We start from the raw sequence: 15,758 nt of genomic DNA, 5'->3' as shown, positions 1-15,758 counted from the left end.
TACAGGGCCTCATGTCACTTCTTACTACATATACTCTGTATAGTATACTCTGGGCCTAACTACATTAGCCCCCTTGGTATTTCTTGTATAGGTAATAGGTAAAACATTTGCATTTATGGGGCTTCTGGGTGGCTCAGTCAGTTAAGTGTCCGCCTCATGGTTTTGGCTCAGGTCACCATCTCACAGTTTTGTGAGTTTGAGTCCTGTGTCAGGCTCTGTGCGGACAGTGTAGAGCCTAGTTGGGGTTCTCTCTCTCTCTCCCTCTCTCTCTTCCCCTCCCCCACTTGCATTGTCTATTTCTCTCAAAATAAATAAATAAACTTAAAAAAAAAAAAGAAAAACATTTGCATTTGCTATTCCTTCATATAACCATATGGGTTGTTCTCAGCTCTTTCATACAATTGCTTCAAAGTATTCTTCCACATGATTCTTTTCTTTAACACCCTAATCCACATTGCAAACTCTCCACCCTGCATTCCCTATCCCTTTTTTGCTGTATTTTTTCCTTTGGCACTTAAGGCTTTCACATATTTTTATTGTAGTTTTCTCTCCTGAAGAAACCAGAATTATTTTTGTTTTTCTTTCTACCAAAAAATAGCATCTAGACAGCATTTGGCATATCTGAATATGTTTTGTGTGTGTGTGTGGGGGGGGGGGGAGTACATCAATCTCACTGTACGATTACTATTGATTTACTCGTCTTTATTCCACTTGACTAAAGCTTCCTGAGAGGCCAGTGCTGCAACTTCTGTGTCTATTTCTTTAGTGTTTAGCACACATTGTTGTATTACATATGTTCAGTTATTAAAAGAATATACTTCTCACTTTACACAGGTATAATCATAACAGAATTACACATTGGATTTTTTTCTTTATGTTATAGGTACATTTTTGGTTGTTATGTGTTCTGCATAATTATACACATTATTTTGTTAACTTTCAAAACTCGTATGAAATCATGCAGGCAAGTCATAAAATAGATAACACTGAAAAATTTTCTTGGGTTGATAGTCATTTATTATTACAAGCATTTAAGTTTTCTAACTTGTATTTTTAAAGGCAAGGTCTCAGTGAATATCCTAGTAAATCTTTAATTCAGTGACCTAGAGATACATCATGTTATAAAAAAAGGCATGAAGTTTAATATTTACAAAAGAACCAATATATCTCCATTATGAAAAGATCCACTTTAAATAGTGTGAACTACTCTATACTCTAGTGCATCTATATTTTTTTCTTGGCTACTTGTTTTATTTTAGAAAGGTATGTTTGTACTGGAAAAAGTTAAATCTGTGAAATGTATTCCCCTTCACCCTGCCAATTGCCATTTCTAGAATCACTCTTAAAAACTTTGCTGTGTGGGGTGGTGCCTGGGTGGCTCAGTTGGTTGAGCACCCAACTCTTGATTTTGACTCTGGTCATGGTCCCACAGTTGTGGGATTGAGCCCTGCAGCATGGAGCCTGTTTGGGATTCTCTCTCTCTCTCTCTCTCTCTCTCTCTCTCTCTCCCTCCCTCTCTCCCTCTCTCCCTCTCTCCCTCTCTCCCTCTCTCCCTCTCTCCCTCTCTCCCTCTCTCCCTCTCTCCCTCTCTCCCCCCCTCTGCGCTTATGTGCTTTCTTTCTCTGTCCTCCACTCCTGTGCTCTCTCTTTCTCTCTCTAAAAAAATAAAAACAAAAAAGTTTGCTGTGTATTCTTTCAGAACTTTTTGTATGCATGTGACTACATATATACAAGAACTAAAAAATCTAACATATATATGTATTATTCTGTAGTTTATCTTTTTTATCTTGTGTCACAGAAATCTTAGTTTATCTTTTTTATCTTGTGTCACAGAAATCTACCATATCAGTATATAGAATGTCTTCTTTATAAAGATCACACTATGCTGTATAATTAATTATTCCTCTATTGACAGACATTTAGTTTGTCTCTAATTATGAGACATGGTGGTTATACAAAGTTACATACTTTCTTTTCTGCAGTACAGTGCATTATGATACTTCAGAGAGGTAAGTGGTGTGCAGAATTTCCTGAACTTACTTCACCAATAGAACCTTTATTTTCATGGAGCATGTAATTCTTTCAAAGAGCCTGTCATATCACTGATGCTCCATTAAATATATTTGGAGCTCTCGTCAATCTTCTCATTTTACTTATAATGAAATTGAGACTGAGTAAATGGAAAATTGGAACCATACCCTCAGTTTCTTGACTGTTGTTCCGTGTTGCTCCTGATGCTTTAAATTTAATCATCATTTAGTACTTTTTCCTGAATTCAAATAGGAAAGTTAAGCACTAGAATTTTTTGTAAGGGAAAAAATAGTTTTCATGTATTGATACTAGGAAAAGTTAACATTTGTATGTCCTTAGGCTTTTCTTTATATCAGCATGGGATATCTCAGTAGATAATTAGTGACAAGTGAAGACAGGTTAGATTTCGATCAGTTTGATACAGGTTTTCTTAAATAACTTAAAGTCCTCTGACATAAATGGACTAGTTCCTTTCTCATGTTTGAATAATTCTTTCAATTACTTGAAAAGTAAGAGTCACTTGAAAAGCAGTGTTAAGTTTGATTGTGCCTAGTAAATTTCTTAGCTCTTTCTTTTGCCTTTCTCTTCCTCATTCAGGTTCCTAGTTTTATTTCTTGTAGTATATAAGAAGACTGTAGTCATAATGTTGGAAATGTTTTATGATAGAGATACTGTTGAATCTTTTTGCCATAATTGGTCTGTCTTTTCCTTTCCTTGAGTTGTCAGGTTCCTCTAATCTTAGGGTACATTCAGAGTATGTTTTCTTTTCCTTATGTAATAGTGTTTGTTTGGATCAGTTCTTTCGTGCGGTAAAAACAATCATTGGAGGAGGAATTTATATTCCTCTTTCAGTAATTGTTTATAAAATTATTTGAATAATGAAAATAGATTTTTTTTCTGATTATAAAGGTAATGAATACTCATATAGAAAGTTTAAGTAATACATGAAGAATTTATGTAAGATAGTTAAGTCACTTAAAATCCTATCTGGAGGTAAGCACTTTAACACTATAATATTGAACTTTCTTCTCTATAAGAATACATAACACATTTATAAATATAAGGTCATACTCTGTTGGCTTGTAATTTTCTCTTTTACTCAAGAAAGTATGTTGTGGAGCACTTTGCTTCTTATCAATATAGAGAATATAAATCACTTCTTAATGACTACAAAGTCACTTTATGGATATACCCAAATTGCATTAATGCTCATTAATAGACATTTATTTATTTATTTATTAATATGAAATTTATTGCCAAATTGATTTCCATACGATACCCAGTGCTCATCCCAACAGGTGCCCTCTCAGTGCCCATCACCCATTTCCCCCTCCCTCCTACCCTCCATCAACCCTCAGTTTATTCTCACTTTTTAAGAGTCTCTTGGGGCGCCTGGGTGGCTCAGTCGGTTAAGCGTCCGACTTTGGCCCAGGTCATGATCTCGCGGTCCGTGAGTTCGAGCCCCGTGTCGGGCTCTGTGCTGACAGCTCGGAGCCTGGAGCCTGTTTCAGATTCTGTATCTCCCTCTCTCTGACCCTCCCCCATTCATGCTCTGTCTCTCTCTGTCTCAAAAATAAATAAAGGTTAAAAAAAAAAAAAAAAGAGTCTCTTATGGTTTGCCTTCTTCCCTCTCTGTAACTTTTTTTCCCCTCCCCCTCCCCCATGTTTCTCAGGATCCACATAAGAGTGAAAACATATGGTATCCGTCTTTCTCTGTATGACTTATTTCACTTAGCATAACACTCTCCAGTTCCATCCACGTTGCTACAAAAGGCCATATGTCATTCTTTCTCATCGCCAAGTAGTATTCCATTGTATATATAAACCACATCTTCTTTATCCATTCATCAGTTGATGGACATTTAGGCTCTTTCCATAATTTGGCTATTGTTGAAAGTGCTGCTATAAACATTGGGGTACATGTGCCCCTGTGCATCAGTACTCCTGTATCCCTTGGATAAATTCCTAGCAGTGCTATTGCTGGGTCATAGGGTAGATCTATTTTTATTTTTTTGAGGAACCTCCATACTGTTTTCCAGAGCGGCTGCACCAGTTTGCATTCCCACCAACAGTGCAAGAGGGTTCCCATTTCTCCACATCCTCTCCAGCATCTATAGTCTCCTGATTTGTTTATTTTAGCCACTCTGACTGGAATGAGGTGATATCTCAGTGTGGCTTTGATTTGTATTTCCCTGATGAGGATGACGTTGAGCATCCTTTCATGTGCCTGTTGGGCATCTGGATGTCTTCTTTAGAGAAGTGTCTTCATTAATAGATATTTTGAATGGCTTCAAAGTTTTCCAAATTATGAGGAGTTCCCTCTTGAACATTTTGTAGAATTGGCTTTATGCTCTTGTGGTTATTTTTATAGTGTAATTCCTAAAAGAGAAATGGCTGGATCAGAATTTTGGTTATTGTTACCAAACTACTTTCCGAACAATGGTAACAACTTATACTCTCTCTAAAATTGTATGAGAGCATACTTGCTGCTACACCTTCAAAAAAACACAAAACAAAATACTTTTTGTGGGGGTGTCTGGGTGGCTTAGTCAGTTAAAGTGTCTGACTTTGGCTCAGGTCATGATCTCATGGGTTTGTGGGTTCAAGTTCCGCATTGGGCTCTGTGCTGACAGCTCAGAGCCTGGAGCCTGGTTCATATTCTGTGTCTCTCTCTCTTTCTGCCCCTCCCCAACTCATGCTGTGTCTCTCTCTCAAAAATAAATAAACATTAAAAAAATTAAAAACCAAACAAAAAGCTTTTTTTTTTTTTTTTTACCCTTTGATGATCTGGTTAGTCCATAATGATGACTCAAGATTGTTCAAATTTGTATGTCTTTGATTATTAGTCAGATTTAATATATTTGCATGTAATGGACACTTTTTTTTTTTTTTTTATAAGTGAACTCTACATCCAATGTGGGGCTTGAACTCACAACTCAGAGATCAAGTGTCCCCTGCTCTACTGACTGAGCCAGCCAGGTGCCCCTTAAAATGGCTGCTTTATTTTTTCTGTATATTATCTGTTAGCATCTTTTACTTATATTTGTATTATACTATTAGGACTTGGCATATATTTATTTCATCCTCACAAGAATTCTTTGAGGTAAGTTCTATATCTGTTCTGTTTCACACTTCAGGAAACTGAGATGTGGTTAAATAACTTGCCCAAGATGACAGAGCTAGTGTATGGTAAATGCAGGATTCAAATCCATATTTTCTGTACTCTCAGTAAGGTCAGCCAGATTTACTTGAGATTCTGAATATATTTCATGATTATAATTTAATTTATGAATTGGTAATAATTTGAAGCTATTTGTTTTTCAGGAATTTAGTAAGCTTCTAGATCTTAAAGGAAAAATATTTTACTAATGTTTGTAAGTTTTGGTCCTAGCATTTTAGGCTGCCATTTGTAGATTTAGCTTAGTGTCCTCCTAACTTTATATGGTCTAAAAACAATTCCTATGAGGGGCGCCTGGGTGGCGCAGTCGGTTAAGCGTCCGACTTCAGCCAGGTCACGATCTCGCGGTCCGTGAGTTCGAGCCCCGCGTCAGGCTCTGGGCTGATGGCTCGGAGCCTGGAGCCTGTTTCCGATTCTGTGTCTCCCTCTCTCTCTGCCCCTCCCCCGTTCATGCTCTGTCTCTCTCTGTCCCAAAAATAAATAAAAAACGTTGAAAAAAAAAATTAATAAAAAAATAAAAATAAAAACAATTCCTATGAATGAAGGAAGATGTAGAGATTATTTTCCTAGATCTGGATGTATTTTTGAAGCTTTTGTATCTAAAATACATATTACATATCCATATTATAATATTTTTTTCTTTTGAAATTTTGATACCTTAAGTACATACTGGTTCACTATAAGGGTTTCATAATCATCTTTTTATACTTTTTGTAGATTTGGATCTACTGTCCCAATTTCTATTCTGTTAACGTGGTTTTAAGTCTTAGAATTTTAGAAGTGAAGGATCTTGAGTCTGCATTCCTCATTATACAGATTAGGAACCTTAGACATAGATTTGTAAGTTAATTAGTGGCAAATGCTGTGGTTCAACTCTAAACAGCAATTTTACTTATCTCATTTGGGGCTTTTGGGTCCTTGCTTCTTTTTGGCTAAAGACTTATTAAGCATTACCAAGTTAATTAATACTTCAATCTATTTGTATTCTTTTTTAAAGTTTTGATTTATTTTGAGAGTGACAGAAACACCACAAGTTGGGGAGGAGCAGAGAGAAAGAGAGAGAGAGAGAGAGAGAGGGAGAGAGAGAGAGAGAATGAATCCCAAGCAGGCTCTGCACTGACAAGGAGCTTGATCCTACCATTTGTGAAATCATGACCTGAGCTGAAACCAAGAGTTGGACACGACCAACTGAGCCACCCAGGTGCCCCATATGTACCTTTATATTATTTTTTTTTTAATTTTAGAACATGAGTGGGGGAGAGGGGCAGAGAGAGAGAGAGAGAGAGAGAGAGAGAGAGAATCTTAGGCAGGCTCCACACTCAGCATAGAGCTGGACACAGGCTCACTCCCACAATCCTGGGATTATGACTTGAGCCAGAATCAAGAGTTGGACATTCAACCAACTGAGCCACCCAGGGACCCCTGTTTACCTTTATATTCTTAACACATAACTTCATGCCTAGAATATGAAAAGCACTTGGTAAAATGCCTATTGAATTGAGTTTTTTATTTTTGAGAGAAAGGTGAGGGGAAAAGGGAAGAGGGGCAGAGGGAGAGAGATTCTTAAACAGGTTCCATGCTCAGCGTGGAGTCTGATGCCGGGCTCAATCCCATGACTCCCGGATCATGACCTGGGCCAAAATCAAGAGTCAGATGCTCAACCGACCCAGCCATGCAGGTGCCCCTGAATTAAATTTATTTATGTTTTTTTTTGTTTCCATTTTTATTTTATTCTCTCTCCTCTTGAATAATTTAAATTTGTTTTCTACCACATTTTCTTTAGGTTTTATTGTGATCACTCCTTTTATTTCATAGCTGATAGGTACTCGTATACTGAACAAGAACATAGGTGTTCTTCCTGAGTCCAGTGTCCTTCTGGAATTCTTTGCTGAATTAATAAATGCAGGTGAAAACTTAAATAGTATTGCATCAAATTATAAACATGTAGATTTTTAGAATCTGAACTAAGATGCTATTTAGTTCAAAGGTCTCATGTAACAGTATAGGATAGAAGTGACAAAATGGCAGAAATGTGTAAATTTGTTAAGATTAATTTGGCAATGATTATATAGCTTTGTAGCTGAACGAAATTTCTCAGAAATTGGTTTAGGCAGGCTTCAAGAAGGAAGGCAGTTTATAATTTCTGGAAATATAATATAACCGTTCAGAACTTTCTCATGAAGATCAATGCTGGTGGTTCAGGAGCTTTATACAACGATAGTCTATGTAAAACACCATGAAGTCAATATCAGGGGTTTTGGTAGTTTGCTTAGTCTCAAGTTTTAAGAATAGATAGATAACTAAGCCATATTCCAGTGATCATTCACTCATTGTTAGTTTTTTAACTTCATTGCCAAATCACGCATGCATACTATTAATTGAATTCTTAGGAATACACAAAAGACTGAAATGCTGACAGCCAATCATGGAAGTTGACTACCTGTGTGCAGATAGTCTTGAAGTAGAAACTAATAGCCAATAGAAAACGTAGTCATTCTTTGCTTAGTTCTTTTGAATTCACTTTCTGAACTTGTTCTTTTTGTTTTAGAAGTGGTTCTGACTTATCAGTGATTTAGAATCACTGATTTAGTGACTCTAAATCACTTTGTCACTAAATTCAGAGTTGTAGGTAGTTAGCTGGTTCCTAGGCTCTATGAAAGATACTATGCTTATGAGTCTTGAGAAACAGGGGCACCTGGGTGGCTCCTTGGTTAAGTGTCTGACTCTTGATCTCGGCTCAGGTCATGATCTTGCAGTTCATGAGTTTGAGCTTTTGTCAGTGCAAAGCCTGCTTGGGATTCTTTCCCTCTCTCTCTACCCCTCCCCTGCATGCACACATGTGTGCTCTCTCTCTCTCTTAAATAAACTTTGGAAAAAAAAAGACTCGTAAGAAACAGACATGAATGACTCTATGCTTGATAGCAAAAACCATATAACATGATGGACGCTATAGAAATATAAACAATACACTATTTATATAGACACATAAATAATAACCATAAATATCCATAAATAGATATGCTAAGTATTGCAGGATGCCAGAGAAAGGAGTGGTTAATTTTGACTGGAGTAAATGGATGCGTAGATGGATGTGTAGACTTAGACTGTGGTCCATGATAATAGTCCTGAGGAATCTTGAAATCCTGTTGAAGGTTGTAATAGTAGTTCCTAGAGTTTGGAAGGGTTTAGGGATAGAGATGCAGGAAAACTTGAAATTAATTGTTGCTAACCCACTCTATTACAGTATGTCTTTTACTCCCATCACTCCAGTGAAACTGTTCTTCTTGAGGAAGATCACTAACAATTGTTCATTGCTAAATTCTTTGTGGGAATTTTTCAATTCTCATGGATGATTTCTCTGTAGAAATTGACATATTGATATGTCATTACTTCTGTATTTTTGTTTATAAGTGAAAATGGCTTTTTTCCTTCTATATTTAGGAGTCTCTTATGTCCTTTCTTTAAAAAAAAAAGTTCAGGTAATACAGAAATCTCACCATCCAGAGATAATTACTAAATGTGTTGGTGTAAATTATTACACTTATTCCTGTACCAGTATATACAAATATTCTACTGAGCATTTTATTTTGGGAACCTGTTTTTCATTCAACTATATGTCATGAATATTTCTGTATCATAACATATCAAACTATATCATTTTAATGGCAGCAGAATATTCTGTTTTGTGGATATACTCTAATTTGTTTAACCAACCTCTTATTTCAGGAAATGGAAGCTTCTAGTTTTTTACTATTACAGAAATTGTTGAGAAATATATGTGTGTGTGTGTGTGTGTGTGTGTGTGTGTGTGTGTGTGTGTGTGAGTGTGACCATTTTCTTAGAAAATAGTTATTGGATCAAAGAGTATGTACATTAAATTTTATCAATTTTGGTAGATTATTCCTGTACAAAACTTGCACTAATTTGTATGAGAGTTCCCTTTTCCTGATACTTTTTTGTATTTATTAGGTAAAGTATTAGAGGTAAATAATAGGGCTGTTTTTTTGGTATGTATTTTCTCTGGAATTGTCCACACATATATTTTGTCTACTTTTCTTTTGGGTGCGTGTCCTTTTTTTATTTATTCATAGGAATGAAACTTTTACCACATATGTTGAAAATATATTTTTAACAATTTGTTCTTTACTTTTTAACCTTGTGTGAATAATTTTGTGTACATTTAACTATATACATTTTCCATGTGAAAAAATTTTATTTTTTAAGTGCTACGATCTCTTTCTTTTCCTGTATGGTTTATAGCTTTGGTATTAGAATACAGGCCAACCTGCTAGAACAAAGAGACCAAAGCTGCAGTGGCTTAAATGAGATAAAACTTTATTTCTCTTCCATGTAACAGTTTAATAGGGAGTGGTCCAAGAATGGCTTTGACACTCCTACTATGTGAATTCCATCTGTGAATCCAAGGGGATGGTATTAGTTGTCACTTTCTTCCAGCATCAGGAAGGGAGAAAGAAGTGGAAGGTAGACCTGTTTAAAGAATATAACTGGGAAGTTGCACATATGACTTTGTTCATATGTGCTTGTTTATAACTTTGTCACAACATTGCAAGAGAGCATTGGGGAATGAAACTGCTAGCTGAGGGGGAGGTTCCCAGTGAAATCTGGGTTTTTGTGTGATTCTATCCTCCAGCTAGAAATAAGAGAATGGACACTGAGGGATAATGAGCAGTGTTTGACACAGATGCCACCTCTAGAAGGAGGCCATTCTCTGTGCTAAGGTGATAAAAATATTCCTGCTGATATTTTAAAATGTCTTTTTTGGTCTGATTTGGAAATCTAGAATTGTGAGTTATAGATCATTTAATTTTTCTCCCAGATTTTTAGCCCATTATCCCAATATTATTTATTGAATGCTTGTTCCTTTTTTCACTAATTTGAAATATCACTTTAAAAATACATATTAAGGGCATAGCACTGGGGTGGCTCAGTTGGTTGAATGTCTGACTCTTGATTTTGAGCCAGGTTATGATCTCATGGTTCGTGAGTTGAAGCCCCATATTGGGCTGTGTGCTGACAGTACAGAAAGTGCTTGGGATTCTCTGTCTCCCTCTCTCTCTGCTCCTTGCACACTTGCTCGCTTTCTCATAAAGAAATAAATAAACAAACGTAAAATATATATAATATATATACATATATTTGGGGTGCCTGGGTTGCTCAGTTGGTTGAGTGTCCGATTCTTGATTTTGGCTGGGATCATGATCCCAGGGTCATGGGATCGAGCCCCACATTGGGCTCCATGCTGAGGGTGGAGCCTGCCTGGGATTCTGTCTCTCCCTCTGCCCCTCCCCTGATTGCCTGCATGTGCACACACACGCACTCTCTCTAAAATTAAATAAATAAAAAAATATATATTAAACTCATTAGGACTCATTTTGCATTCTTTGAATTATGTCTTTCATATTCTTCTGTTTTTAAACATCGCAAATAAGATTTCTTATTTCTCACCATTAAATGTCTAAATTTTGAATTCTTGGAGTGATGGCTCATGTTTATCAACATGGTCAAGTGTAGCACCAGTCTTATAAACAGTAGCTTTTCCAGAGGTACTACCTTCACAATGAAGTGCCATAAGCTTTCCCAATTCAAACTTAGGCTTCTTTAGCATTTTTACTTCTCTAACAAGGACATCATGGAGCAGATAAATAGACTGACAAGCCTTTTCTTTCCTTTTTTTTTTAATGTTTATTTATTTTGAGAGAGAGAGTGAGCCGGATTGTGAGTGGGGAGGGGCAGAGAGAGAGAGAATCCCAAGCAGGTTCTGTGCTGTCAGTGCAGAGCTGGACACGGGGCTCGATCCCACAAACTGCGTGATTATGACCTGAGTCAAAACCTAGAATCAGATGCTCAACTGACTGAGCCACCATGGTGCTCCTGGCAAGCCTTTTCTATGTCTTTTCCAATTGTTAGGGTCAGGCGTAAGGCAGGGTAAAGATAGGAGTCAGAGGCTAAAAAATTTTAGCAGTCAAAGGCTTTATTTGGGAACTAAGGTCTTGGGCGAGGTTTTGTGACTCAGGGAGAGAGAGAAGAGTCAGGGAAGTCGCCCCCAGGTGTGGTGGGGTGGGGTTTTTAAGCTGCAGCGGTTCAGGGTTTAGGTCCGGGTGGGCCTTTTTCCCCATCAGGTCGTGCTGTCGCTCGGTGATTGGTTGACCTCCAATTCGTTCTGGCAACTACTAGGGGCTTTTCATTGGGTTGAGCTGGCGAGATGGCCATCCCCTCTACTGTGGTTCCAAGGACATCCTAACACCAATGCTGTCTGGAATAGAGTTATTGACCATTTCTTTCAATTCACCTGTCTGCACCTCTTAGGTCATGATTTCCATCATCTTTTTCCAAATTTGTTGGTGCTGAGCATAAAAAGTCTTCTGAATCTGATTGTTGCATTTTTTAGTAAAACCAACACAAAACAGACAAAATAACTTTTGGGAGTATTGACATCAAAACATGACCTTCAGTCATGTAATGCCATTTTTTGACCATGGAACACATTTTTTTATAGGTAAGATCCATGCCATGGAAATTAGGCAGTTTTTGCCCTGAACATCCTCAGTTCTAAATGTACCTTCATCATTCTGCAGGTAAGCAAGGCTTAATTCATAAACATGACACTCAGGGCCATCAGATGCAATTTTGGTTCCTTGAGCTTTTGTAATTAGTGTTTTTTCAATGTTACTTTATTGAACATAGCTGGTGCTTTCACATCATACCAATCTTTCTTAGAAGATGGATCAACCACTTTTTTCTTGGCTCCCTTTTTGCTGCCTTTTGTAAGGTGCTTTTTCTTGCCAATTGCCATGGCACTGCTCACGGAGGCAGAAGGGTTTCTTTCATATTCTTATTTCTTCCTCAATACCTTAATTTTAATTGTTAGCTGTATAAGTTTTCGTATTTATTTTTTTTTTAAGATTATTAACTTATTTTGAGAGAGAGCTAGAGAGTGCACGAGGGACAGAGAGAGAGAATTCCAAGCAGGGTCTGCACTGTCAGCACAGAGCCCACCAGGGGGCTTGAACCCACCAAATGTGAGATCATGACCTGAGCCAAAACCAAGAGTTGGACGCTTAACCAACTGAGCCACCCAGGCGCCCTAAGTTTCGATATTTCTTAGGACAGACCTCTCATCTTTGCTCACTTATTTCAGAATTCTTATGTTAGTTGCTTTTCTCAGGTATGTTTTGACCATTTTTGTCAAGTGACAGAAAATAATCCTGTGAGTTTTGACTAGAGTTGAACTAAATTCACAAATTTTGATTCATTCTATTTTTATTTCATTTTATAACTTACTTTACAGAGAGAAATTTTCCTGGGTGTAGAAAGCAGTCTTTCATTCTTGTTTCCTGGTGTGTCTTCTTCATTAATCTTTTACCTACTGTGTTTATTTCATACCTTTTAATGACAAAATTTTTGCCTGGGGTTTTCGTCTAGATGAGTTGTCTTCATATAAGGGCAGATTTATAAAGAATTACTATTTGCTTAACAATATATAGGTAGATTCTTCTTGACTTCCTTCTCTATTTATCTGTATACTGTCTTGTATCCTGAAGGCTTTAATACTATAGATTTATTCAGTCATTTAGTTCATCATTCAAAAGCCTGAGAAGTTAGGGAGGGAACTGGTCTTTGTTTTTGTTGATTGTTATTTTGTTTTCTTTGTGACCATTGCATTCATATGTAGACTCCTACCTTTGGTAAAACTGTCTGCCCAGGTCCCAATTCTGTTTTTACTCCCATTTTATTTTCTTTTTAAAAAATATTTTATTTTAATTTTTTTAAAAAAATGTTTATTTTTTCATATATATTATTTTTGTTTTAAGGAACTTTGTTGTTTTTTTAAATAAATTTATTTATTTATTTTGAGAGAGAGAGAAAGCATGAGTGGGAGGGGGCAGAGAGAGATGGGGAGAGAGAGAATCCCAAGTAGGTTCCACACTGTCAGTGCAAAGCCTGATGCAGGACTCGAACCCATGAACTGTGATATCAAGACCTGAGCCGAAGTCAGATGCTTAACCAACTGAGCCACAGGTGCCTTTTTTTTTTTTTTTTAATTCTCAAGTTAGTTAACATACAGTGTAGTCTTGGCTTCCAAAGTGGAACCTAGTGAGTCATCACTTACATATACACCTAGTGCTCATCCCCAGAAGTGCCCTCCTTAATGCCCATCACCCATTAAACCCCCCCCCCATCAACTCTCAGTTTGTTCTCTGTATTTAAGAGTCTCTTCTCTTTTGCTTCCCTCTCTGTATTTATCTTATTTTTCCTTCCCTTCCCCTATGTTCATCTGTTCAGTTTCTCAAATTCCACACGTAAGTGAAATCATGTGATATCTGTCTTTCTCTGGCTGACTTATTTCACTAATTATTCCTCCAATTCCATTGTGCAAATGGCAAGACTTAATTCTTTTTCCATCGCTGGGTAGTATTCCATTGCATATATATGTATACACACACACACACACACACACCACATCTTCTCAATTGATTCATCAGTTGATGGGCATTTGGGCTCTCTCCATAATTTGGCTATTGTTGATAGCACTGCTATAACCACTAGGGTGCATGTGCCCCTTGGAACCAGCATTTTTGTATCCTTAGGATAAATTCCTAGTAGTGCAATTGCTGGGTCATAGGGTAGCTCTACTTTTAATTTTTTGAGGAACCTCCATACTGTTTTCCAGGGTGCCTACGCCAGTTTGCATTCCCACCAACAGTGCCATAGGGTTTCCTTTTCTCCACATCCTCACCAGCATCTGTTGATCTGCAAGTTGTTAATTTTAGCTATTCTGAGCAGTGTGAAGTGGTATCTCATTGTGATTTTAATTTGTATTTCCCTGATGGTGAGCAATATTGAGCATCTTTTCATGTATCTATTTGGCATCTGGGTGTCTATTATGGAAAAGTGTCTATTCATGTCTTCTGCCCATTTCTTCTATGAATTATTTGTTTTTTTTGGGTGTGGAGTTTGGTTAAGTTCTTTATAGATTGTGGATACTAACTCTTTATCTGACATGTCATTTGTAAATATGTTCTCCCATTCTGTCAGTTGCCTTTTAGTTTTGCTGATTGTTTCCTTCGCTGTGCAGAAGCTTTTTATCTGGATGAGGTCTCAATAGTTCATTTTTGCTTTTACTTCCCTTGTCTTTGGAGACATGTCAAGTAAGAAGTTGCTGTGGCGAAGGTCAAAGAGGTTGCTGCTTGTATTCTCCTGTAGGATTTTGATGGTTTCCTGTCTCACATTTAGGTCTTTCATCCATTTTTGAATTTATTTCTGTGTATGGTATAAGAGAGTGGTCCAGTTTCATTTTTCTACATGTTGCTGTCCAGTTCTCCCAGAACCATTTGCTAAAGAGACTCTCATTTTTCCATTGGATATTCTTTCCTGCTTTGTTGAAGATTAGTTAGCCATGTATTTGTGGGTCCATTTCTTGGTTCTCTATTCTGTTTCATTGATCTATGCATCTTTTTTTTTGTGCCAGTACCATACTGTTTTGATGATTACAGCTTTTAATACAGGTTAAATTCTGGGATTGTGATGCCTCCAGCTTTGGTTTTCTTTTTCAACATTTCTTTGGCTATACAGGTCTTTTGTGGTTCCATACAAATTTTAGGATTGTTCTAGCTCTGTGAAGAATGCTGGTGTTATTTTGATAGGGATTGCATTGAATATGCAGATTGCTTTGGGTAGTATTGACATTTTAACAATATTTGTTCTTCCAATCCATGAACGTGGAATGTTTTTCCATTTCTTTGTGTCTTCTTTAATTTTTTAAATAAGCTTTCTATTGTTTTCAGCTTACAGATTTTTTTTAGCTCTTCCTTTTTAAAAATTTTTTAACGTTTATTTATTTTTGAGAGAGAGAGACAGAGCATGAGCAGGAGAGGGGCATAGAGAGAGGGAGATACAGAATCCGAAGCAGGCTCCAGGCTCTGAGCTGTCAGCACAGAGCCCGACAGGGGTTGAATGCATGAACCATGAGATTGTGACTTGAGTGGAAGTCAGACGCTGTTTTATCTCCCCCCCCATTCACATACATGCACCTCAATCCCACCAAGCTGTCTCCCTCCAACTACGGAGATCCTAGTGCCACTCCGCAGATTGATTTCCTGGGTGTTGCAAGTGATCTGACCTCAATACAGCTGTGTTTCAGGTATGAGGAAAATCCTAATCCCCCTACTTCTCCACCATCTTAACTCCCTGTTTGTTTAGAGCATGAGTGGGGGAGGGGGAGAGAGAGAGAGAGGGAGGGGGAGAGAGAGAGAGAGAGAGAGAGAGAGAGAGAGAGAGAGAGAATCAATCCCAAGCAGTCTCCACACCTTCAGCCCAGAGCTTGACGCAGGATTCAATCCATGAACCATGAGATCAGTACCCAAAGTCAAGAGTCAACACTTAATTGAGCCACCCAGGTTTTCCTAAAGATTTTATTTTTAAGTAATCTCTACATCCATCATGGGACTTGAACTCACAACCCTAAGATCAAGACTCTCATGCTTCTCAGACTGAGCTAGCCTGGAGCCACTTTACTCCAACTTTAGAT

The 15,758-nt window shown here is 37.4% G+C and overlaps 1 protein-coding gene and 1 pseudogene across 2 annotated transcripts in view; one reads left to right on the top strand and one right to left on the bottom strand.

The window, feature by feature from the left end:
- BAZ2B (bromodomain adjacent to zinc finger domain 2B) overlaps nt 1-15,758 on the top strand; it is a 434,498-nt gene that overhangs the window by 156,738 nt on the left and 262,002 nt on the right. Inside the window, exon 1 of one of the 2 annotated variants that reach the window (XM_042948881.1) lies at nt 11,618-11,805. The exons of the other annotated variant lie outside the window; for it this stretch is intronic. The gene's annotated coding sequence lies outside the window, so the exon portion shown is untranslated. Of the gene's footprint in view, nt 1-11,617; nt 11,806-15,758 lie in introns of those variants that run through there. 2 annotated transcript variants of the gene reach the window in all.
- Nucleotides 11,446-12,145, bottom strand: LOC122226163 (annotated as a pseudogene).

The sequence above is a fragment of the Panthera leo genome, chromosome C1 (assembly GCF_018350215.1).
Source record: "Panthera leo isolate Ple1 chromosome C1, P.leo_Ple1_pat1.1, whole genome shotgun sequence".
NCBI lineage: Eukaryota > Metazoa > Chordata > Mammalia > Carnivora > Felidae > Panthera > Panthera leo.
This window is presented reverse-complemented; position numbering and strand designations above follow the sequence as displayed.